This window comes from Lepidochelys olivacea (genome assembly GCF_965140295.1).
Source record: "Lepidochelys olivacea isolate rLepOli2 genome assembly, chromosome: 1".
NCBI classification, from domain to species: domain Eukaryota; kingdom Metazoa; phylum Chordata; order Testudines; family Cheloniidae; genus Lepidochelys; species Lepidochelys olivacea.
In genome coordinates, this window is record NC_140411.1 from 203,247,830 (window position 1) to 203,273,539 (window position 25,710).

Below are 25,710 nucleotides of genomic sequence, written 5' to 3' on the forward strand. Positions count from 1 at the left end.
CCCTCCCAGAAAGTCCTAAGTGCCGCCAAACAGCTGTTAGGCAGTGGGGGAAATGCTGGGAGGGAGGGGAAGGAGGCGGAGAAGAGGAACTTGTGCAATGCTCCCTTGTAAAGTCACTGCTCTTCCACAGAATCTTACAAGCAGTGGACAGAGCAGGCAGCCAAAGGTCGTTATAAGAGAGCATTGCACAACTTTAAATGAGCATGTTCCCTAATTGAGCAGCGACATAACTTTGAAATAACGTTAAGCGGGAGGATGTTAAGTAAGGAGTTACTGTACACTGCAGCTACTAAAGGAATGAAGACACTGTTCCTACAGAGGACTAAATCCTTCCTCCCTGTACAAAGCTGAAGTAAATGTACAAGTTTCTCTACTAAAGTTGGGAGGCGGGGGCAAAGGGGATGGAATCTTCTCTTAGGCTGCTCTACGGCTGCTACTTCAGCCCTTGGTCCGCAGCAGCCTCGACTGCTATTTCCCCTTCTCCCTAACACACACTGCCCCCACTCCCACCCCGTTGTTTAACCATGGATCTTCTAACCATGCCCTTGCCCCTGTCCCCATTTCTTCATGCTACCATGGATGGTGCACCAGCAGAAGGCAGCCCTGCGGTATGCAAGCAGTTCAGATACACTTCCTGTGAAAACTCTTTGAAGCCTGTTCTCCTCTTCTCTAAGCTGCAGATCCATTTCCAAACTAGGTCTCTACTATTGCCTATTAACATGTCCTATACACCAGTGAAAAGAAGCCAGGATTTGGGCCTAACAAAACACCATTAAAGTGGCTCTCTAAACTTTGTAGTCCAGGAAAGGTGTGGACAATGTCTCCTGGACAGATGTGGATGTGTTAGGAGCATCCAGGATGGAACCTAGTGCTAGTTCAGGATTCATTCAGAAAATAAAGGTGGTTTATTTCACATAGCAGCCTTCCCTTAAAAGGTGGAGATGTGGTGAGGACTGATGGAAGCTAATCAGCAATGACAGACTCACTTTCATGCAGACATGGCCAACCAAATTCTGCCCTCAGCTACAACCATGCAACCTTGTTAATAGGTTTGGATGGGTATAATTGAGATAAAAATTTGGGCCAATAACTTCATTTGTAGTAAAAAATAAAATGCATACAAATAGAGCTTTGCTGCACCAGGCTTCACTGTAAAAACTCCAAGGAGCCCAAGCTAGTAAAAATTCTCCCAAATCATGCTGGGCTGTAACTGCAGATGACTTGTATTGTGCAGACATAGTCACAGGACTGTGTTATTGCCCTGAGGCAAGGAGTATGGCTTTTCTGCAGGGACTGAAAGTAACTTTCTTTCACTGGCTAGTGATCCCCAAGTCAGGCAGTAACACATTCAGGTGTTGGTCACTGTGCTACTGTGTGAAAGTTAGAGAGAAAGAAGCAGGAAAGAATCTTATTGAAGCCTGAGCCTGGACATGAATTTCTGAATCTATAACAGAGTTAATCTCTTCATTCCTGATCACAGCACAATGTCCAGGACATGTTCACCTCCTAGATAACTTGACACACAGTCTCTAGTGCATCTTGACAATTTTTTTTTGGATTGAAGTTAGTGCAGAAAATTGTCACGAGCAGCATGGTGAAGGGTCAAACAAAAGTTAGACTCAAGTTTACAAAGCCATCTGAAGTAGCTTCAAGTAGACATGAAACATCAATGCATCTGGAAAATGGAACTTGCCATAGACAGTTCTTTACCATCTGGTCTCAAGAACATTTTCTGCTTGGGAGTTGCATAAGCAATGAAAAAAAGCACACAAACAACTTCCTGTACCATGTTTTCGGTCACTTGTAATGACGCATTACAAAGTAAACCAGCTAAATATGCACAACTGTGCCTCACTCCAGATGACAACATGTATTATATAACAGCAATCCCTGACAGTGAGAGACTTAATGTAAAAGATTAGGACACAGAGCATACCCAGGAGTAAATACGCTCTGTGTGCGAGGCTTGCGGGCAAGCTTTGTTTCCATCTCAAAAACCCCAAATTCATTCTAGAAGCTAGAATAGTGAGGGGTCCCACTTTGTTGTTGTTGCAAATTAAAACAATATGACTTGTTGCATCCCATGCTGTGAAGGGGAGTTTAACTGAAATTGATGTCAGCTTTGGGTTGTTTGGTTTTTTAAAAAGCTCATTTAACACATTTTAGATTAAAAATAGATTTTAACCAAAAAAACACTCTTTCAAAGATATATCACTTGCTTGGATTGGCTCTATCTTTTGAGAAACTGTGGGCCAGATTTTCCCCTTGCAGGGTATAAACTAAGAGTAAACCCACAGAAATGAGCTGCCATAAATCAGAGAAATACTGTCCATTTATCTAAGCTGGTATAAGATGATGTCTATGCTGTGTACCTTACAGCGGCACAGCTGCGCTGCTACAGCCATGCTGCTGTAAGGTATACAGTTTAGCTGCTCTTTGCCAGCAGGAGAGAGCTCTCCTGCCGACAAAATAAAACCACCCCCAATGAAGGGCGGTAGCTTTGTCGGTGGGAGAATGTCTCCTGCCAACACAGTGCTGTCCACACTCGTGCTTTCTGTTGTTAAAACTTCTGTCGGTCAGGGTGTGGTTTTTTCACCCCCCTGAGCAACAAAAGTTCTAACGACAAAAGTGCAGTGTAGACACAGCCTAAGTGTTAGAGGAACTAGGCCATGTATGTGTCCCTCTCCCGGTCTTTCACATAATGGAACTAATGAAATCAAATTGAGAAGTATGGAGAACGCCCATTACCAGTGTAAGCACAGGGAAGTGTTGTAAGTGAAGGTGGATAGAAGGCTAGAATGAAGCAGAACATGCTACTGAAGGAATGGAGTATGCATCTTCTCTGGTGCAACTTTTGAGGTTAAAATCAGTAAGACTTTCCCCACTGGAATTGTTGGGTGATGTGCTCAAGGTTGGTCTATACTGAGGATTTTTGCACTTATTCTAGTATATTGGTATAACTACACAGGTGCAAAAAGCAACTGCGAAGCCAAGCCCTCAGGCACAAGGAATATATGAGGAACAGAGGAAATTGATTCTCCAATCCAATGTCCATAACTGTCAGAAGTCCAGTTGGACTTTGACCTCCAGATTTTCTAGGATAAGTGACTGCCTGGTTTGGTAATACTGGGTTTTTCTAGGGGATGACCCTGCTTGCTAGAAACTGCAGCACTGGGTTACTTCTCTTTTCCTAAAGCTACTCCATTTCTAAAGAAATGGCTCATCTTACAGCAGCAAGAGCTCAGGTTTGTGAAAACTGTTGGAGATTTCACCTGAAATCAACTAGGTATGCAACTCATGCAGATCACCTCTGTAGGAGGGGAATATTAATATAGCTTCTGAACTTGCCACTTCATTTACAACAAAGTCTGGCCTGCAACCACCCTTCTCCCCTGCCTTCTCTGGTGACTCTAGAGCACAAACACCCCTTCCCCCGAATCTAATATTTAACCACCACTCATCAGAAAAATTCTAGGCTAAACTTTCCTCTCACTTACAAGGGTACATCTCCTGTTGATTTCAGTGGCAAGTTTTATCCGTGTTAAAAAGAACAGACTTTGGCCCTCTGTTTTTTCCAAGGAAGACTAATGATCATATAATTTTCTCACATCTCTGTTTGCACTTTCACAGTCTGGTTACATTGATTTGTGTCTCATAAGTTGACGTTTCCTTTGTTGGTTACAAATCAATGTTATAGACCAAGGCTGCCTGCACATTTCCTCCATTCTTCTTGTTTGTGTGAAAAAACAAAGTATGGTTTCAATTCTGCTTGCTTTATACATGTGAACTTTCTTAATCAACCATACATTTGAAAAAAACAACTGAAATTCCAGCTCTCCCTTCAAAAACAAGAAATGTCTTTCCTTACATTTCTAATTACTGAGATGCTTTATGGTATGATAAACACCTTTATCACTCCAGTCCTGCCACTGCTTTGTTAACCTAGTTATAATCCTCTCCTTAGACATCACAAGATTTCCCACAGTAGCCCACTGTGATATCACAGACAGCTATGACTTCATGAATAACGAAAAAGTAGGCAAAGGTTAAGTCTGCAGCAGGATTGAGCTGCCACACAAATCTCCCAAGAGGAAAAAAAGAAAAAGGATTTTCAGTTGGTTATAGAACAGCTATGAGATTGCTGACTAGTGTATGAAAATGCAACACTGAAGATAGCTGGGTATTTTATTACAAGTGGATAAGCATAAAAAAGAAAAGGATCAACAAGAAAACAGAGTCATCAATCAGAATGTACCAAGCAAAGGAAGCTACGTGAAAACGCAGAGCAGCACAGTTTGATTTGCTTACATTAAAAGAGCTATGCACAACATCCTTTCTTCTACCTCAAAAAGACCCAGTCAATTTTGATTTACCGACTGTGAAAGAGTTTAGGTGGATGTCTTAAAGTTCTACTGGTTTGATAGAAAATACATGGCTGCCAGTAAAATCAAAGCTATGAAGGAGAACGGGCAGAAAAAAAAGGTTTAAATGGCCTTCCAAGGGAAGCAGTGGGGGCAAAAGATCTATCTAGTTTCAAGATTAAACCCAATAAGTTTATGGAGCAGATGGTATGATAGGATAACATGATTTTGGCAATTAATTGATCTTTAACTATTCACGGTAAATAGGCCCAATGGCCTGTGATGGGATGTTAGATGGGGTGGGATCTGAGTTACCACAGAGAATTCTTTCCTGGGTATCTGGCTGGTGAATCTTGCCCATATGCTCAGGGTTTAGCTGATCGCCATATTTGGGGTCGGGAAGGAATTTTCCTCTAGGGCAGATTGGAAGAGGCCCTGGAGGTTTTTCGCCTTCCTCTGTAGCATGGGGCACAGGTCACTTGCTGGAGGACTCTCTGCTCCTTGAAGCCTTTAAACCACGATTTGAGGACTTCAATAGCTCAGACATAGGTGAGAGGTTTTTCGCAGGAGTGGGTGGGTGAGATTCTGTGGCCTACGTTGTGCAGGAGGTCAGACTAGATGATCATAATGGTCCCTTCTGACCTTAATATCTATGAATCTATAAAACAGAAGATCAAGAATAAATAATCAAAAAATCCATTTTTAAAATAAAAAATGAGTCTTGCATCGTTCTCATCATCATCCAATAGAATGTTCATCAATCAAAGGGAACTATGATCTAGTGGTTAAAGTACAGGCCAGGGAGCAAGGAGATCTGCATTCTGTTCCCAGCTATGCCGCTCAGGCCTTGCATGGTCCCTGTCCTTCTCCTCAGTTTTCACATCTGGAAAATCAGGATAATACTATACTGACATTCATTAATGTCGAGAAAATGTCCTGAGCTGCTTGTGTGGAAGGTATTATAGAGAGAAGTGAGAAAAGGAAGGAGGAGATGAGGGAGATGCTAAACACCCCTCACCCTCAAATCCACCACAAATCAGAATCCATAATACTAATTGCCACTTGGGAAGTAGGCAAGGAAAGCAGACCACTTCCTGATTGGATGTCATCTTTTTGGAAGATTCTCATATTACAGTGATGGGTGTGGTACAAAAACCTAGACAGTGTAAATATATAAAATAGATTAGAGAGACAGAGATAAATAGGGATATGGATAGAGTGCACTAGGCTACAGAGATTTTCCACCCCACTTTGCATTGGTCTAAATAACAACAGAAGACGTAAGGCAGACAACAGTCAGGCCCACAGAATCTAATCCATCAATCTAGTATTTCTATAGAGCCTGTCAGTGTAGTAACTAACTGCTGAACAGGCATATTAGAGTTGCATGGTGGTGGCCATCATGGACTTTATAAAAGGTTCTGCTCTTCATGCTTCATGTTTTGAGAAGCTTTGCTTGGGTTATTTGTTGGCTTGTTTTAAACCAACTTCAATTATGATTTTAGGGGCTAACGCAAAACTGATATCTGAATAGGGTTGCCAGGTGTCCAGTTTTTGAATGCCTAGTGGAAAATGGACCCTGGCAGCTCCGGTCAGCAGTAAAAGTCCGGTTGGTGGCACAGCGGGGCTAAGGCAGGCTCCCTGTCTACCCTTACTCCGTGCGGCTCCTGGAAGCGGCCAACACGTCTGGTTCCCAGGCGCAGGGGCTGCCCAGCTCCGCAGCTCCCATTGACTGGGAACCGTGGCCAATGGGAGCTGTGGGTGCAGTGCCTGCAGGTGTGGGCAGCGCACAGAGCCTCCTCACCCCTCCACCTAGGAGCTGGACATACCTGGGAGCCACCTGAGGTGAGCACCACCCTTCTGGAGCCCACACCCCAACCTTCTGCCCCAGATTAGAACCTCCTCCTGCATCCTAACTTCCACCCAGAGCCTACACCCCAACCCCTGCCCCAGCCCTGAGCCCCCTCCTGCACTCCTAACCCCTCATCCCCATCCCAGAGCCCACACCCCTTCCTGCACCCAAATCCCCTGCCCCAGCCCTGCTCCCCCTCCCGCACTCTGAACCCCTCAGCCCCAGCCCAGAGCCCCCTCCTTTACCCTGAATCCCTCATTTCTGGCCCCATCTGGATCCCAGAGCCCTCACCCCCTCCCACACCTGAATACCTGCCCCAGCCCGGTGAAAATGAGGGAGGGTGGTGGAGAGTGAGTGATGGAGGGAGGAGGACTGGAGTGAGCAGGGGTAGGGTCTTGGAGAAGGGACAGGGCGGGGTGGGGCCTCAGGTAAGGGGCTGGGTAGGGGGTGGGGCAAGGGTGTTCGGTTATGTGCGATTAGAAATTTGGCAATCCTATATCTGAATCCAAACATCTTCAAAGTTCATATATACATGGATATCGGGTTTTGATTCCGTCCATTGTTTATATAGATAGAGTTCAGTCATCTGGGTTCAGCTCCTCCAGAAGTTCAGAATGGGGAAGAAGTCTGGTGCCCACATTTTGCTACAGATCCCATGTCATTTTAAAGTCACTCTACTGAGGGACCACTACCCTGGATGTGCGAGATATCATACTTATCCCTACATTACAAACAGCTGCACTTGATTGACTTTAGTGGGAGTTGTATGGCTAGCTGAATGCAAGTCTTTGATATACTTGGGAAAAACGGTGTAAAACCCAGTCCATCGGAGTTGGTTCAGGACATAAGTGTATCTGATCCATTAAATAACAGTGACCATAACAACAGCCACACGGGGTGCGGGGTCATATCAAAAGTTCAGTGAGAAACTTAAGGAAGTGGAATTTAAACTAGAGAGTTTCAATCAGAAGGGGCCTGAAGGAAAAATGAAGTTCAGATCCATAGAAACAGCATAAAAATTGCCAAGGAATCTTTTATAAGCATCTCAGATGGTGGCCATAGTCCAAACCAAACACAGAGAGGAAAAAGTCAAGAAAAATTTGCACCATTAAAAAACTGAGCAATCACATCACAAAGACAGTGAGGTACAATAATACAGTCTCTATATGACTCAGAGGTGACATCACCTGGATTGCTACATTCATTTCTGGGCACTTCCTCATCAGTGTGATTGGAGAGAGTTCAGAGAAAAGCCACATAAATCATCCAGGTGGTGGAAGGACTGACTTATTAGCTAACATTAATTGCTCAGTCTGTATAGACTGGCTAAGTGATGATGATTAAGAGAGGGGAGAGACATGATAACAGACAACAGTATGCAGTTGAAAGGTGTAAATCCCAAAAAAGGAGAGGAGTTACAGCACAAAAGGTATAGACATAAGATTAAGAGTTTGAAAATTTAGGCTGACAGCAAAATATACTAGGCTGTGGAATAGCCTCTTAAGGAAAGAGACAGAAGCCCCTCTTGCCTGGAACTTTACAACTAGACTGGAAAAAGCACTAGAGATGTGATGCAGAAAACAATCCTGCACTGGACTCTGGGAGATGTGCTGGGAAGGATTTGATATGGACAGTTTTTCCAGTTCCATGACTCTAAGGGTACAAGAGTTTTTTCTGGCCAAAACCAAACCTGTTTTAAAAATATGGAAACATGTGAAACAAACTTCAGCAGACAAAATGATGAATAGTCAGAAGGGGACTAAATTAATATGAATTAGTCCAAGGTGGCACTGTAAAGAGACAGCTGAATAAGCAGGGACAAATTGTGTTCTGAGGGCACGGGGGAAATGGCCTTTTTAAACTCAGGTGATACAGTGAGGAGAGACGGACTAGCAGAGCAGGGTAATGGCTGAGGTGAATGGAGAGATACACCTATGGAACAAGGATCAAATGTAACTATGAGTGGGGCCACAGGGGGCAAATGACCTTCTGAATTGGGGTTAGGCGGCCCACTGAGGGGATAACTTGTGTTATTACAATCAGCAGAGATTTAAAACTCTGCACACCTGGCCCTGCAAAGAAAGGGCTAGATCTTGTTCCATTGAAGTGAAAACTCCCAGTGACATCAAGAGGAGCAGGAGCAGGCTGTCACAATAGAGGGGCTCAATCTACATCAGTAATGCTTCTTTAGCTCTGAACATTATTTTTAGGCTCGTGAAGGGAAAAAGCAACTCTCTCCCTAGCTGAGCACTAAAATGCTGCGAAGTGCAGCCCACAGATACAGATAGAAAAATCACAATGCTGTTCAGGTGGGGGAATGGAGGGAGGGCAGACATCTGGAAGCGATGAGATGAAAAGCTACTGTCAATTCCCATTCATAAGCACACTAGCATCAGTGAATGGAGGCAGGATAACCACCAGCAAAACCTGTAATGTGCAAGTTCCTGCACAAAGATAAGCCAAACCAGATCCTGTGCAGTGTCAACCTGCAGTGAAACTAGTTCTCAGCTTCCCTAACTAACTGGACAGTAAGGAATTCAGGTGGGTGGAGGAAGGGAAATAAACTTTTCTTTGCTGAAAGTTTGAAATCACAGGCTCAGTAGGACAGTGCCTTTTCACTGCATTCGGCCCTATCATCAGATGGAAAAACAGGCGTTATCAGCATGTTCTCTGAATGACATTTGCTTTTCTTTTTATATTTCTTTTCATTAAATTTTAGGGTAAAAACTTCTCTCTGGGCAAAAGAATGAAGTGATGGACCCAGGAACGGAAGCCTCTTTTTTTCGGCCTACAAAGGAAGTGCTCCAAAGAATGCTCACAGTTTAGTTTCTGCAGATTCCAAAACCTTATTATTCTGGTGGAGGAGGAGAGAACCTGGTAAATGTTAGCTCCCATGAAAGTGAAAGGCTAAAAACGCTGGCTAATGCTAGGCAGATTGAGCTCAGGCACTTCGTAAGGGTCTCTCACAGAGCTTTGCCAATGCACCTGCCACTGGCCTGATATTACAGCCCTGTGCTCTCCACCCAGCCCTGTGCTCTCCACTATACCTCAGCAACCTGCAGCTTCCCTGTCTACTTCAGTTCTGGCCCTCCCACACAGCTCAGCCAATGAATGCACTTCCATCGTAACCCTTACAGTCCTCTTGAGCAGGGCCTGCCAACCATGGGATGGTTTTAAGAGGTGAACAGAAACCCCAACAGGGATTAGGCTCCAGAAGGGTCCTTCCTTTAACTCCACCTACAGGAGTATGGTCCAGCATATAACACATCATTAGAGAATTAAAGCTATGTGCAGTAATAATGTTACTTGCATGTGATGCTAGACCTGTGTGCAGGAATGCTCCCTTGTGGTCCATGCTCTGAACAGTTTTGTAGCTTTCTGCTGCCCCCTGCCAACTAACCCCATGTACCTGTCCAGATATACAGTAGGGCCACTTGTAGTTCTCATTAAAAGAATTGGAGGGAATCCCTGCTGAGCCTGAGAAAGTACTAGGAAAGACATGCAGTCATGATACTGAAGACATGATACTGTGAGGTATTACAACAAAGAGGGCTTGATTCTGTGTCAAACACAGTTGATTGCCTCTGCATGTGCTTTCCAACTGATTATGCGTGTTGGTACCTTGATCTTCATATTTAGAAGCTACATGTGATACTTCATTGCTTACCATATCTTCTGCAGGCACTGTGCTCAAAAACCTAAGCAACACCATAAAAAACCTTCTGCATAGCCAATAGACGAAGCATTTCTGGCAGTTATTCTAGTGAGGATACTATTTAAGTAGGTATTTGAGAAATGCAATGTTTAATCACAGCCCTCTCTCCACATGTGCAAATTAATTAAAAAAGTTAAATCCACAAATCTATCTATATATATATATATATATATGGGGATATTTTTCTTACCCCAGGGTTCTGTTCAGCCTGGCCATCCCTGCAATCTTTGCCCTAGGGCACTGCTGTTGTGACTGACAGCTGATAGCTTTTCTGAACACTCGAGTGGAGAATTACAAAACTCACTAGTGACTATAACTGTTTGGAAATAAAAATTACATTATCACTTTGACAATATTTACAACTCCCTAAACCATAAAGTGCTTTTCAGTTTTATTTGCTAAGGTTTATAAAAATGAGCCTACACAAAAACACTAGGCACATATATAAATTAAACCTAAAACTCAGATACAAAGAAGAGACTGAATTTGCCCACTATTGCCATTAAAATGTTCCCAGGCCACAGAAACCAAATCCCTCCCTCCCTCCCTCTATTCACTCATCCTCTCCTCAATTCACCCTCTCAGAAAAAGCCTGGGAAAATAGATAGGCCTTTCTGTTGAAAGTCAACAAACTTTGGCTCTCTCAGACCAAGAGAGAAAAATGAATGTCAGAGCTGATCACCCACCAGTGAGACAATGAACACTGCAAGGGAATGACAGGTCAAGCATCCCAGTCATTTGTTAAGTAAAAGCACAAGGAGAGAAGCCATTGCTAAATGGGTAGGACCCAAGCCATAAAGGCCCTTGCTAGGTCAAAAAGCAAGATCTAGAATTACACCTGGGAATGACCTGGAAACCAGTACAATCTCCAGAGCAATGGCGTGACATGCTTCACACTGGAAACATTGTTATGTAAGCAGTAAGCTGGGCTGTGCACCAGATGAAGTTTTCAAGTGGCCTTCAGGTGTAGTCCCATGTAGAGCAGATTGGAATAATCCCATCTGATAGTGAGGATGGCACAGATAACCTTGGCAAGGCCCATATCCAGAAAGATCCAGTTGTAAGCTCCTTGCCAAATACAGGTGGAAAAAAACACACATATATGCAGAAGGAACCAGTTTTGCACAAGAACTCCAGGTTCTTACAAACCTGAGTAATAAAAGTCAGTCAGACTCATCTAGGTCCTAATCTTCAAATATAGTTACCTACCTGGACATCTCCATTAAGGACATAGCCCCACAAAATAGGTTATAACACACCTAACCTCCAATCTGATGTCTGATCCAACATCTCCTGAAGTAAAAATTAGGATCTTGAAGAGCCTACTTCTGGGGGAATTCTTCACCACTGCACGTGCACAGAATTCATGTCCCCCACAGATTTCTTTGCTTCCCTGCAGAAAATGATGGGGAAGCAAAGGGAAGCTGCAATAACGGTCATCCACCCCTCCCCAGCAGTACGGGGGCATGGCTTTGGGTGCCTGGAGAAGCCGACGGAGAGGTAAATCACCATGGGGGGCAGGGCTTGTGCAGGTGGTGGGGAGCAGGGCTAGGGATGCCCCAGCTAGTGATTCCTACCCTGTGCTGGGCTCAGCTGTTAGTCCTGGCTTGGCTGGGGAAGGATGGGACTTGTTCTTCTCCTGCAAGGAGCAGCCAGGGCCAAGGCCACCACCAAAAACCTCCCCGACTGCAGGAAGCTGCACCCCAGCCCCCTGCTTCCTGCCCCCATTGCTACTCAGCCACAGGGGGAGGAATCACTGTCCAGGGAGCTGCTTCCCTGTCTACCCAACCCCCATGCATCCAGATCCCCCCTAGATCCAGTCCCCCTGTTGAATCTCACTCCCCCTTCACCCAGAACACAACCACCGAGCCTCTGCACCCAACCCCCCCACCTGGCTGAGCCTCATCCCCTGCATCCAGAGCCCCTTGCACCCAACCTCACCTAATGAGCCCCACTCCCCTACTTTCCCACCAAGCCCCTCCTCTCTGCATCCAGATCCCCCACCCCTGCACCCAGACCACCCTCTGCTGAGCCCCCCGCATTCAAATCCCCACCTGGACTACCCTGATGAATCACAGAATATCAGGGTTGGAAGGGACCTCAGGAGGTCACCTAGTCCAACCCTCTGCTCAAAGCAGGACCAATCCCCAATTTGTTCCCCAGATTCCTAAATGGCCCCCTCAAGGATTGAACTCACAACCCTGGGTTTAGCAGGCCAATGCTCAAACCACTGAGCTATCCCTCCCCCCTGAGTCCCCTGCACCCAGACCCCCACCCCACTGAGCCCCAACCAGTTGCACCCAGACCCCCACTCCACCAAGCCCCACTCCCCCAGCACCCGGACACCCCTGCTGAGGCCCTCCACACCTAGACTCTCCCTGCCAAGCCCCAACCACTTTCACCTGGACCGTCCTGCAGAGTTCCATTCCCACTGTACCTGGAACCTCCCCCCACGCAGTGAGCCCCTGTGCATCGAGATGCCCCCTCTCCCTAAACCCACTGAGCTGCCCACACCCAGATTGCCCCACACAGAACTATCTCAACCCACACCTGGATCCCCCCATTTTAAACTTCTCCACACTTGGATCCTGAGCCTGCTTGCCCCACACCTGGATCAGGGTCCAGGGCTGAGTGTGCCTGCGAGACTCTGCTCCTCTTGCTTACCATCTTCGTGCACCTGGCATGGAGGGGCAGGACCCTGGGGTTTTTCTGGGGCAGGCCTGACCCTTGCACTTTGTCAGGGTTGGGTGCAGCCTCACTGCTGAGTCCGTATTCCAGGGAGGCGCTGCACAGTGATCTTCCACCTCCTTGCAGTCAGTGGCCTGTGTTCCCCACTTCCATGCTAGAACCTCCACATTTATGTATTGACAAAATATGCAGAATTTTGAAGAATTTCAAAATGTTGTATGAAGAATTTTTTTTTTGGCACAGAATTTTTAATTTTTTGGCATGGAATTCCCTCAGGAGTAATCAGATCCAAATGGAAAGTTAGGATATTTTATTATGACACCCATGATATTATTAGACTTGGTTGACAATCTTACACAAAGAAGCCTCATTAGACAGAAATAATGCAATACAAGCCTATCCTACAACCATTGTGGGGCTGCTACAAAAATAACTCCAGCAAAGATCTGCACCATCTCTTCCCTGCATCTGACCTCCTGTGCACCAGCAATTTGGGTGCATCTACTGCTGGTAGCAACAGCTACCAGAGTGGAAGGATTAATGGTGCATTAACATGAAAGCCCCAGTTGTGGCTATTTAAATGCTAACAGCCTTAAGCGAGTTATCCAACACACAAGCTTACAGTGTGAGCCACTGGAACTTAATTATGAAACATCTGGGGCCAAATTCTGCCCTTTGGATTTGCACAAAGTGATCCTACAGAAGCTAATGGGAGCCCCATGCACCATGTGAAAGGCGGCACCTGGCTCTGGAAAAGGACTATTTTAACGCTGAAGTAAAGGGTTAATTTTTACCAAAGACTTTTTAAAAATATGCCAAACATCTTTTCTTTTTTCATTTTTAAATTAATCATCAGCTAAACTCCTGGGTTGGTCAGGCATGCCCTGATTTGCATTCTTCACTAATATCCTTGAAAATCTAGCTAAAGAAAAGCACAGTTTTAAAGCCTGGCATGTTGAATTAATGTTCCGTTAAATCTGGCAGATTTTGCCCATAGTTTTCTATTGACCCTGCTTGCAATTCTCCTTTTGACGCTCTTCTGAGGCACCTTTTCCCATCCAGAGGGCTTTTCATAATCCAAAGGCATTTTCTGCCCAGGCAAAGCATATTTTCACCTCCTTCTCACTGCCCAGAACAATATTCCAGGGCAGATCAGGAGGTATGCTATTAAGCCCAAAGCATGAACACAGCAACTTTTGCATTGCTGCTAACGGATCTGTTCAATTTCAAATCTTCTGGGCAGCAGTAGGTAAACATAGATTTTGTTTTAGCAGTTCAATTACAGTTAAGGGAGCATCTGACCAGGTTGTACACAATAAACCTCCAATAACAGAATTAAGTTCTACTTTGGTTTGAAATTTTGGCATACGTGGCTTTAGTCCCAGTGAGATTTTGGTTTCCAGCAAATTAAGGAAGCATACTGATTTTTCACTGCCTTGCTCCTTTACACCTGTGCAAAATGAGTGGAAAATATTCCCACCAGTGTTGGTCCATACTGATTTCTGGTTTGGTAGCATCATACACCCACTTTGCACTAGTGATAGTAACTCCAAAAGGCGCAAGGCAGTCAAGAATCAGGCCCATTATGTTCTTTGCTACTTTTTTAGAGACAGGCCCACAAACTGTCAGTAGGGTAAGGAGGGGACAGGCAGTGAGAGCATAGGAGAAACAGACTCTTCCTGCTCTCAGTTCTGGTGCCCCCATGGAGATCCAGCACAGTCTGCAGCTACCCAGAACTGCGACTGCAGGGAAAATCCTGCTCAACTCCCAGCTGCAGCATGCTCAGTGTGGACACAATTTTCAGTGATCGAGACTAATGTATCTCTACGGAGCAGAGGCAACAGTGATTTTTCAGAGGCTTATAACTTGGCCAGATTTGTACAGATTTTGTACAGGATGCAAAAAGGAAGGCCACCCCACTACCAAATTTCAAGTCCCTACTTCAAAGCATGGGGGTAGTACAGCTTCTCAAAGAAAAAGTCACCAGAACATTTTCAGATGGGCAAAACACCTTATTTTTTCCTAGCCTCATTTCTGGATATAGCTCCACAACTTTGGCTGAAATTTTCCAGAACAAATTGTCTGAATCATATATGCAGTATAGAAAATTTCAGCCCAAATGTTTAAAATTTGACAAAATTATAGGCAACTGAAAACACGGTCTTATAATGGGAAGTGATGGGCAACCTTAACAGTTGGCACTGTTACCAGCTGCACCCATAACCCAGAAAAAATACCACCCCTCAGACACACACATTGTACAATATATGCATTAGCATTTAATGAAGTGCCAGGGGGCTATTTTAATCTTAATTTGTAGGCTTTTAGTCAGGCAACACTCATTAGCGTTAATGTGTGCTGTTAAGAATATAGGGTGGGATTTTCAAAAGCAGTTAGGAGCACCAGTCCCATTTAATTTCAATGAGATTTGTGCACCTATTTCACATAGGCAGTTTTGAAAATCACCCCCATATCCTTTAGAGTAGGTATTCTTATGAATGGATGCATTATAAATTGTACCTCGCTGCTTCATCTCATTTTCCCTTTTCTTTTTCTTTCCTTTTGGCTATCCATTATTTATCTTTTGTCCTTCTTTAACATTCCACTTATTTTCTACACTCAGATTTACTTACTTTATGATAATATCCTCTCATTTAAATTTACTTTCTTGCTTTTTCTGTCCATGTCTCCCAGGTTTGTTGATGTCATCCATCAGGGTAGCATCTTAGTGCTGGGTCATAATTTTTATGTTTACCTTTATCTTGCATTTATTATGATAAACTCTCTCAGCCTTGCTCCCACACCTTTAGTTAACTCTTATTTCCTAATCTCCTCAGTTCACACCAAGCACAGGGGGGAATTAGGTACTTGTAGAGGCAATGCTGGCTGTCAGAGATTGATTGACAGCAAGCACAGCATCTGCAAGTGCCGAGACGCTACAGTTTGTACAGTGAGGTGAGACCTCTGTGCCCAATACGCCTTCCTTGATTGGATAGACATTTTGAGTGTGACTGCCGATCATTGTTAGCTCAATGACTCCCTGCATCCTCCTCACGTCCTTTTCCCAGGCTGTCAGCTTGGTACACTGCAGAGAAATCACAGGTTTTCTAACTGGGTTTGTGCCTGCACAGAGGAGAAACCTAAATACAGGCCAGATCTGCAATGATCATGAAGAGTGCGTTACACAGATTCCACGGGTATGGACTATCAGACTTGTGCCCATCTGATTAACTTTCCAGCTGTTCCCTAATTACTATGATAAACATATAAGGACTGTGGCCTCTCTAGAAAGAAAGAAAGAAAGAAAGAAAGAAAGAAAGAAAGAAAGAAAGAAAGAAAGAAAGAAAGAAAAATTTAATTTATCAGCAAAAACTCACAAAAAATCTCTGAAGTCACACATTATTTTACCTTCTGTGGTTCAAGGATTTCATATGTAACAAATCCTCTAGAGGGCACATGAGACCCCGATGGTCCTGTAACCAGCTTGGCAGAGGGAATCCATGCCCACTTCAAAGGTATCAGACTGGAGACTACTGTTGGGGCTATGTGGCCCAGTTCAGTCTTCTTGACTGCTACCTGCATGGATGTTTGGGAGGCATCATGCAACCCACTCCAATGCTATTTCCTCATTGAATCTGTGACTGCCTCTGGTAAAGTGAAGGCATGTCCAGCAACATGAACACTACGTGGCCTGTCCCGAAGGGGCTTTTCTATGCTCAGGATGAGTAGCTGGGGAATCCAGCCAGGATGTGCAGCTGCAACAGGCTGTGAATCTGACCCGATAGATGTAACCTTTCCTCGGGTTTAACTACGATAGGATGGTCCTTTGGCAGGTCACTTTTCAACAAAGTCGAGGATAAAAGTTATCTTAGTCTTAGAGGGCACTAAAGCTCTTGGGAACTATGGTGTCTCTAGTGTTCTGATGGAAGGCAGAAAACATAGACAGTGAATCTCCTTAGTTTATGTGTGGTTTTATGGGTAGCCTTAGCTTACATAGCTCAGTAGCTCGTGACTACTGCAATAACAAAGAGTTGCTTTTTTTGCTATATTTTTGCAAAGTCTCATGGGAAGCTTATTTTGCATACACTGAGAGAGTGTTTGCCTGATAAACCGCACGTACTGTATGTCTGTCTGGCACAAATGAGAGCAATTTGTCCTCTCATTTATAAGAGTCTATTTATAATGGTACTTACACAATTGACCCATGGACGCATGGGCTTCCTGTTCCCCCCATAAACATAGAAATAGAAGCTTTCACACTCACCCCAAGCCCATGACAATTATGTCCCTTTAAGTCCTGCTTCCACTGAGGGTGATCACAGGGACCACAGATGCCTAGGGAAGGTTCTGATGAAATAGATCAGCAATAGCATCTGGCAAGGTGCATGGTCACAGCAAAAATTTACATACCTCAGGTTACTGTGAGGCACCAAAGGTGGAGATCAGGTGTCTTTGAACACATAAGGAATGTGGTGTTTGTTGTTACTATTTCCTCCTGAAATATAAAAAGTCATGCCCTGAGAGAAGCTATGCAGGTGCTCAGCACCTCTTAGAATTTGCCTCAAAGTACTTTGCAAAATTAGCTTAATAAGCTCTCAACAACTGCAATGAAATCTCAACAGCCTTTGTCATCCAGTCAGATTCATTCTTTGTAATGTCCATTTTACAAAACAACATACACTATATATCTAGAACAGATATCCTTGTGTCAGATTACATAGGTATGTGCTAAATAAATTTATCATAGGCTGCATAGTCAACATAGCACACATCCTTTCTCCTAAGGCTTATTCTAATATTTCAAAACACTGCGCATCTTCAGACAGCCACCATTTAAAAAGATTCAACAAGCCAGAGCAACATTTCCTCTTTCTCCTCACAGATCCTCCTTAAAAAAAATCACATCTGCCCAAGACATGAGGGTTCAATCCTGCCCCAGTGACAGGTTTTCTATCTATACAAATGTCACTGCTTTAACATCTGATATTTTGCACTGGAAGAACTGAGAGTTTTATCCCACTTGGGAAGGAGAGGTTCCCAACTTCCTAATGGGATATGCAGCACTCATTTCTAGCCCTGATCGTGCCCAACAGATCAAAATTAATGTAATGTCATTCACAGGCTATTTTAGGTCATTTGTAGGGTTTTGATATTTATTAGTTTGAATATTTTTCTCCCACTGTGCCCTACACTGTAGGATTCATGAACCTAAGGGACCTGGCCTTGCAGATGAAGATACGTGACAAACTGTTCCAATACATTAAAAAAACCAAAAATCTAAATTTTTCCTCAAATATTTTTTCCATAATGTGTGTGGCACCTACAGAATATATAAAGGTGTATATATAAAGATAGAGCTATTTGTAGTATTCATTGTGAATATATTAATAAACTCAGAGTATGTCTACACAGCAAAAGCAGTGCACAGGCTAGCATACACCAAACTTGTGTGAATCCAGCTAGCGTAAAAGTAACAATAACAGAGAAGCCAGCATGGGCTTTAGAGAAACCTAATGAACGAAGTATGTAGTACCCAGGGTCTGTGCCAGGCTTGTGCTACCCATGCTGAGGCCTGCGCTACTCGGTCTTACTGTTACCTGCGCTAGTTGGATTCAAGGTAGCTTGGGCAGGTTAGCCAATATACAGCGTTTGCTGTGCAGACATACCCTCATTTACCCCTTTTTTCTGTTTGGGAATAATTTGTGAGCCAAGTTAAATTTTGCAAACATATTTGCTATTCCTAAGTATTCACTGACTGGCCCGGATGTATGTTTTTCACCCTATCGAATGTTTGTGAACTGTTCACATTTACTATTTGTTATTTATACTATTTTATTCACAGGTCAGCTAAGTCACATGGAATAATTTCTGCTACGTGATTTGTTAACCAGGTGGGATAGAAATCTATGATTTTTTAAAAAATGGATTTTTAAAATTTAAATTCAAATATTTTAAAATTTAAATACAGTTTTCTTTTTTAAAAATAAACCTATTTAAAATTAAATTTGAAATCATGACTGTTTATGTTAAGGCCTAATCTTACTATACTCTATGAATCATTTATATTAAATTTAAAAAAATAATATGAAACAGTACATTTGCTGTCAAGTTTTAAAGTCAAACCATTGAGCTGGTTAAGTCACTGGCTAAGCACTAGAGCCAGAGTTTTTTGAAGTACTAAACCAGCTTTTGTCATTAGTAGCCTTTTCTGCAGGTGTAGTCAGAATGTTTTATTAATTTCAGTGTATTCAACTTGTTCAGTTCAATAACTAGTTTCTTCAAAGTTAAGAAACCAATCAGAGTTGAGAAAGCAGAAAAACACTGTTTTCCTCTTCCAATATTTGACTAAAAACTAGGTGTAAGAGGATGAATTCTACTAGTTCTAAAATCTTGACCGACGTGGTAACTAGAGACCATGAGTTTAATTCAATAACTACAGAAAATACTTCCTTTGTTTAATAAATCAATTAAATTTTAAATGCAAAACACGTTTTGATAAACTTTCTGATAAATGTTTTTTTTGTTACGTATCCAGCCCACTTAAGAAAAAAAAATGCTTGTTTTGTGCATTTTTAATTTAATTTGAATTTCCATCCAAATAGAGTTTGACATAAATCACAAGTAAAAAATTCATCATCATCTAGTAAATAAGAAATGCATCATTCACCATTTTATAACATAATAAAAATGGTAAACATCAAGAATAATTACTTACATATAAGTAGACAGTGTACAGATACAGTGTATCTGCCCAGTTAGAAAAGAAAAAGAAGGCAGCATGAAATATAATGCAAAGACTATATTTCATTGCAAATCAACATGTTTTCAGTAATTCCCAAGCTATGAGAAGCATCCTTTCTTTAGGAAAATAACTAAGAAGTACAAATGCAAAATGAGCTTAAAATAGATGATTTAAATCAAGATTTTCCAATTGCTGGTTTAAATCATGATTAAAACCAGTGATTTAAATCAATCCAGACAGATGCTAACTAACAGCTTTTCACCTGAATATTTGTGAAATGCCAGTAAAAAGAAGCACAAATATAGTCAAATCAAATAGACATTAAAAATGTGAACAAATATTCACTGACAACTTTTCTGCAGTGTCCTGCTAGCTCTAGTACTAAGGTATGTTTAAAGGTGGAGGGATCAGACAACTCATACAAACAACATAAACTCTCACATTTGTAAACAGTTTTGGCGTGATATATATAAACCACATATGAATTATATGAGGGGTGGGATGGAATAAAGGATTTACCAGCACTCATGTCGGAAGTTCTGCATGACTTACCTACTGGTGGCTTCCCTACTTTCAAGCAATGTGGCCACCCCAAACTCATGCCTTTAAAGACTTTATGCCACACAGCCTTGCTATGTACACTCTATCCACACTACATCAATACGAACTGAAATCTACACATTAATTATGTGATTTAGCCTGGTAGTGCATTTTGCCATTACATGGGGATTCCAGTTTAGGTCCACTGACTCCCCTGACCAAGAGAGGCTGGGAGAGATATGGAGGTAGCTGACTTAGCTGCTGGGAGAAATGAACAATTATGTCACTTTCTAGTGAACCTTCTAGCGATGGTAGAGAGCACCATTCAGCTCTCATCTGTCAGAGAAAGGACTGTTACGACGCATGGAGTCTGAAGGTGGTGGCAATGGGGAATAAATTGTGGGGAGTATAGGGAACTTACAGGGCTCTTCCTCACCCCACTGAAAAAAGTCAGTGGATTAATTTATGCAATAGCCCATCGCCATCTCGAAAGTAAGACTGTTAGCTGGCTGCTATCCTGCAAGCTATGCTTTCACCGTAACTGAATGTACTGAGAAGTGAAATAATAGTGCATTAGTGGACTAGGTCGCATCACGATGAAAACTGAAGCGGAGAAGATGTTTGCTTGTTAGCACCACGGACAGAGCAGTTAGCAAAAGGGAATCGCTTTTTGTCTGGGAGAACAAAAACAAAATCAATGTTAAATTTCAGTGTGTTTCTTGTCAGTCTTTTACATTACAACCAGATTCATTTTTTACACTTACTAACCTATAAAGGGGGAAGGGAGGAGAAAAAAAATCTAGAAGATAAAATCCCAAAGCTGTCAGCAAGAATTTCTTCTGATCATGAGAGGTACTGAGCTCCTGCACCACTGACTTCAGTGGGACTTGCAAGAGGCTCAGCATCTCTCAGAGTCAGACACTTAGCTATGTGATTAATTCACTTTGATACCAGTCATAAAACTAAACTCCCTGCGCAATGCTTTGAAAATTACACCTAAGAAGCGGAAGAGAGCAGGACCTTAACATCCCTCTCCCTTTCCCTTATGATGAGAACAAAAGCACTTCATAGGACCAGACCTACATTTCACTGTTCACATATTACATTTCAGTCCACAGACCAGTGGTTCCCAGCATTTTTATCTATCTTAGGTATTTATACAGTCCCCACTACTACAGTATCTGAGCGCCTCACAATCTATACGATATTGATCGTTGCAACACCCTGCTGAAGTAGGAAAGCACTACTTATCCCTATTTTACAGGTTGGGAACTAAGGCACAGATAGGTTAAGAATAGTTACATGTTGTGACACTGAGCAGCACAGCACCTAGCTTTTAGGTGCCTAGAAAAATCACTGGAATTCACAAAGCCTGAATTAGGTGCTAGGCTCCCTATACAATGAATGCAGGGACATACACACCATAGACTGTGATTCACAAAAGGCAGCATGCTAGTCAGGGAGCTGCTTAAGCTAGCCAATGGGAACTGTCTACCAGAATGTATGCTAAGCCCTGCTCCTCTGATGGAGATAGGCTCCTAAGCCCAGGCAGCAGGAAGGCATCTAGATCTGCCAGCAATTCACAGCTGGGAACCCTCTATGCTGTTTTTGCAAGAAGAAAGGGTTTGAGGGGAGGGGAAAGAGGACCTCCCTCACAACTTTTAGCCCAATGGTTAGGGTATTCTCCTGGGATGTGGAAGACCCTCAGTTCAAGTCCCTCCTCCACCTGAGTGGGAGAAGAGATTTGAACAGAGGTCTTCCACCTCTCAAGTGAGTGCTCTAACCATTAGGCTGTGGGATAGTCTGATGTACCAAATAACTAAAAAGTCATTGGAACAGGGGAACTGGATCCCACTTTTTGGGTGAATGCTCTAACAACCAGGTTATAGAATCATTTTTATGCTTGTTCTCTCTCTCCCTCTGGCCCAAATGACTCATTATTTGTCCATAAACAGCTTCAATAGGAGAGACTGAGGGAGACCTGAACCAGAATATCCCACAGCTTTGCAGTTAGGGCACTCACTTGAGATATAACAGAACTGTATTCAAATCCCTTCTCCCCTTCAGGTGGAGGGGGACCTAAACCCGGGATTTCTACAATCCAGGTGTGTGCTCTAATCATTGGGCTAAAAGGCATAAGGAAGGTCCTCCTCCTTCTCCTCTTCCCTGGCTGTTTTGGGTGAACTCATCTGAGAGGCCTGGTCTGGCAGGTGTGCTCAGAGGGAGCCTACCAGATTGGGGCCTGCACATGAGAGAGGCTGCCAAATGCCTATTTTTCCCTGGTTCATGAATCACTCTGGGGCTTAGGCAGGAGATAGGTGCCCAGGTGCCTAGAGGGCGAAACAGGCAGACCTAGACGTTGCAGAAAGAAACATAGGCACCTAGGGAATGTTTACTGAGAAAACGAAGGCACTGATCACCTTTAAACACCTACAGGATTCATGGGGAGTTTTGTGAATTGCAGTGGAGCCTAAAATTGGGACTTAGGCACCTAAACATTTTTGTGACTCTAGGCCTAAGTGACTTGCCCAAGATCATACAGGAAATCTTTAGTTCAGCAGGCAACTGAACTCTGGTTTCCCAAGTAGCCGCTCAGTGCTCTAACCACTAGATCAACCTTCCTTTTCCATTTTGGTGTTGAAGCCTCCTCAGTCTGTGTTGGAAACATACTTGTCCTTCCCATGTCTTCTTATGCCATGCCCTGGTCACACTGACTTCTTCCAAAGGTTTTTGCCCATTTTCTTTTCTCATCTCTGCTGACCTTTTCTGTCTCCACTTTTTCCCCTTCTTGCCTCTTTCTCCCGCAGCTCTCACCGTTCTTTCTCAGATTCTTCCCCCTCAGTCTCATCTAGACCTCTTTCTGGCTTTTCCATCTCCCCTTTCTCATCTTCCTTGGTGCGATCCCATTTCTACCCCTTCCCTCTCCACTACGCTCATCAGCAGGATTCACCATGCTGAAAGTAGGGGAGGAGCCCTTGGGGAGAGGCGCTCTTCTGGAAGCAAAAAACAAGCACGCTGCATGTTCCGCTGCTTGAGCGGAGCAGAAAGAACCACCTGCCACGCTCTGCTCTCATTTCAGGTGCAGCTCACCAATGGGCTGGGATATGCGCACACAGTTTCTGGGTGAATTCATAGCATTGGTATTCATCTCTAAAGCTAAATAGTTTGGGACCAGCCTACTTGAAAGACCGCTTGTCCTTCTATGGCCTACTGCTGCAGCTGAGAGCAGCAGAGGCGGCTGAGCTGGAGGCCCGCCAGAGGAGAAGTTGCTGCTGGCAGGGCAACCTTCATTCAGGGTCTTTGACCTTGGACCTTACTTTCTGTCTGTGCTCCATCAGATCTGTTAACCCCTGGGCATTTTGCAAAGTCATTTCTTTCCCCCTAGGTTTAGGGGCAGGGCTATTCTGAGGGTTGCAGGAGTTTGGGTTTATTTTATTCTACTCATTATATCTGTTGCTGAGGATGGATAAACAGCCCCATGTCATATTGTGTATTTTAATTTCTGTATTGAGTGCTTGGAGCATAGCATAGAGGCTTTTATAAATCTAAATAAACACATCATTATATACATGGGAATCACTTCTGCAGCCCAGTTAGGAGCATGGCAGTTCCCCACCCCCATTTCTCCTCTTTCCTTTCTTTGCCAGCACCTCCTGCTGCTTCAATCTGTCGCATGGTGGCCAGTGAAAGACAGGCAAAGGGACAACCCTTGTTGCTTAGAGGTTCCCTTTGTTTATTTTTGCTGCCACTGCTGACTTAGGCTAAATGGCACTGGCAGTCACATACAGCAGGGACCACTGCAACTCCGCCCTGAAGAGGTTTTGGGTCCATCTGGGAGCCAGAGCTGTAGACTGAAAAATGAAATGTGCATTTAAAGCTCAAAGTACAAACTAAAAGAAACTGTCAATTATAAACATTCATGTGCATGGTAAGGGCCTGACATGAAACAATGTTCTCTTGGGGCAGTAGCCCTGTCCTTTTATATGGCAGTACAGCCCAAAGCCCAATACAGGAGGCCTGACAAATAAGATGTGAAAAAATGCAGGTTGAGGGTAGTTCCATGATAGGCACAAATGGTGAAGTCCTACATGCTTCTGTTCCATGTCCCAGTATTCCTTGGCACTAGGGCACATCCTTAAGCATGGATTTCTTGGCTTTTCTTGGCTTTGCATTCTACCATTAAAGCTCTGTCAGTGTAATTTGAATGCTTGAATTTATTATACAGTTTGCACAAAAAGTTCCCAACCATATTAGAAAAAAGTCTCCAGTCCTGGATTTTGGGTTGGGTATTTTCTGCTTAGATTTTGAATCTATTACTGTTGTTAAATGGTGTTTCCCTATCTTTTATTCTTGTTCCTGTCTGGGAATAATATTAAGGTTGGTCAGCACCTGGAGCTTTGTTGGTTTTCCAGAACCCAGACTGCAGCAACTTCTCTTAAACCCCAGTGAGAGAAGATACGCTTTTTCTGCCTGGCAGTATTTCAGAGGCATTAAGTGTAAGTAATTCACCATGCTTCCCCATTTCTGTAATGGGGGAGGACATCTTGATACATTTACAACACTCCTCTGGGGATATTTCATCAGTTCTACCTAACTCTAATGGACAATAATTGATTTGAACTTTCTACTTAGCACAGAGCTGTAAACAGCTTCACTCCAGGCTGCAGCAATGAACTGGCATTTTGTAAAATGAGAGAAATTTGGAAAACTTTTGCAAGTATCAAGACAAGAAACAGCTTGTCCTCTTGATTTTAATAACAGAGCTAATAGATACAAACTTAGATTATATATATTCCATTATAATACCCCCATATTCTTTCATCAGGGCTTTATACTTCAGACACATAAATTCACTTTCAGCGAAGACTGCCCTACAAGGATACAGTGTGTGAATGTATTTTTATCAGCAACATAGTAAATAAGAGAGGTGTTTTTTTTTTCTTTTGTAGAATCCAGAAGGGCAGATTCCACATCTTGTGCTCCTGGACAACACTTCCTAACTGTTAGAGCCCATTCACAAAGTAGGTTCTAAGGTTGGTGGACTGATACCCCCACTTCCCTGGCATTTTTTTTTTCAGGGCCATGCCTAGTGTTGTTTCACTGATGGGCATAAGAGCAAAATTCCATCATTTTAGATTTTACAAAATTTGGCAAATATAACATTATATCCTTGCCAAGGTTTGCAAAGTGAAAATACAGAGTTTCTTCTAGCTTTGCTAGGGGGTAATTGAGCAACCCTTGCCATCAAATGCTGTGCATGTAATGCCCTGTTGCATAACAGATTTACACTAAAGGTTGCAATTGCACCAAATGATCACATCAATAATCCATATTTTATAAAAGCTCCCTATATATATATAACATAATATATAATATGTCCAGTGGTGAGCTGGAGCCGGTTCACACCAGTTCGCTAGAACCGGTTGTTAAATTTAGAAGCCCTTTTAGAACCGGTTGTCCAACCTCCTGTCCCGTGAGGGACAACCGGTTCTAAAAGGGCTTCTAAATTTAACAACCGGCCAAAAGTGGCACCTTAGGCGCTGGCTCTGTGGATGCTCCGGAGCTGGAGCACCCACGGGGAAAATTTGATGGGTGCAGAGCAGCCACTGGCAGCTCCCCACCCCGCCCCTCCCGTGAACGTGCCGCCCCGCTCTGTTTCTCTGCCCCCCCGGCTTCCCGTGAATCAGCTATTTGTGCAGGAAGCCTGGGAGGGCTGAGAAGCAAGCGGCGGCTTCGCGCTCATGCCCAAGGAGGCGGAGAGGAGGTGAGCCGGGGGGAGGGGGGAGAGAAGGGCCACCCGCGCCGCAACAGG

General features: G+C 43.5%; 1 protein-coding gene across 1 annotated transcript in view; it reads right to left on the bottom strand.

Annotated features, from left to right (window-relative positions):
• ZBTB20 (zinc finger and BTB domain containing 20) overlaps positions 1–25,710 on the bottom strand; it is a 608,278-nt gene that overhangs the window by 61,163 nt on the left and 521,405 nt on the right. The window contains exon 10 of the mRNA XM_084618031.1: positions 17,027–17,111. The gene's annotated coding sequence lies outside the window, so the exon portion shown is untranslated. The remainder of the gene's footprint in view (positions 1–17,026; positions 17,112–25,710) is intronic.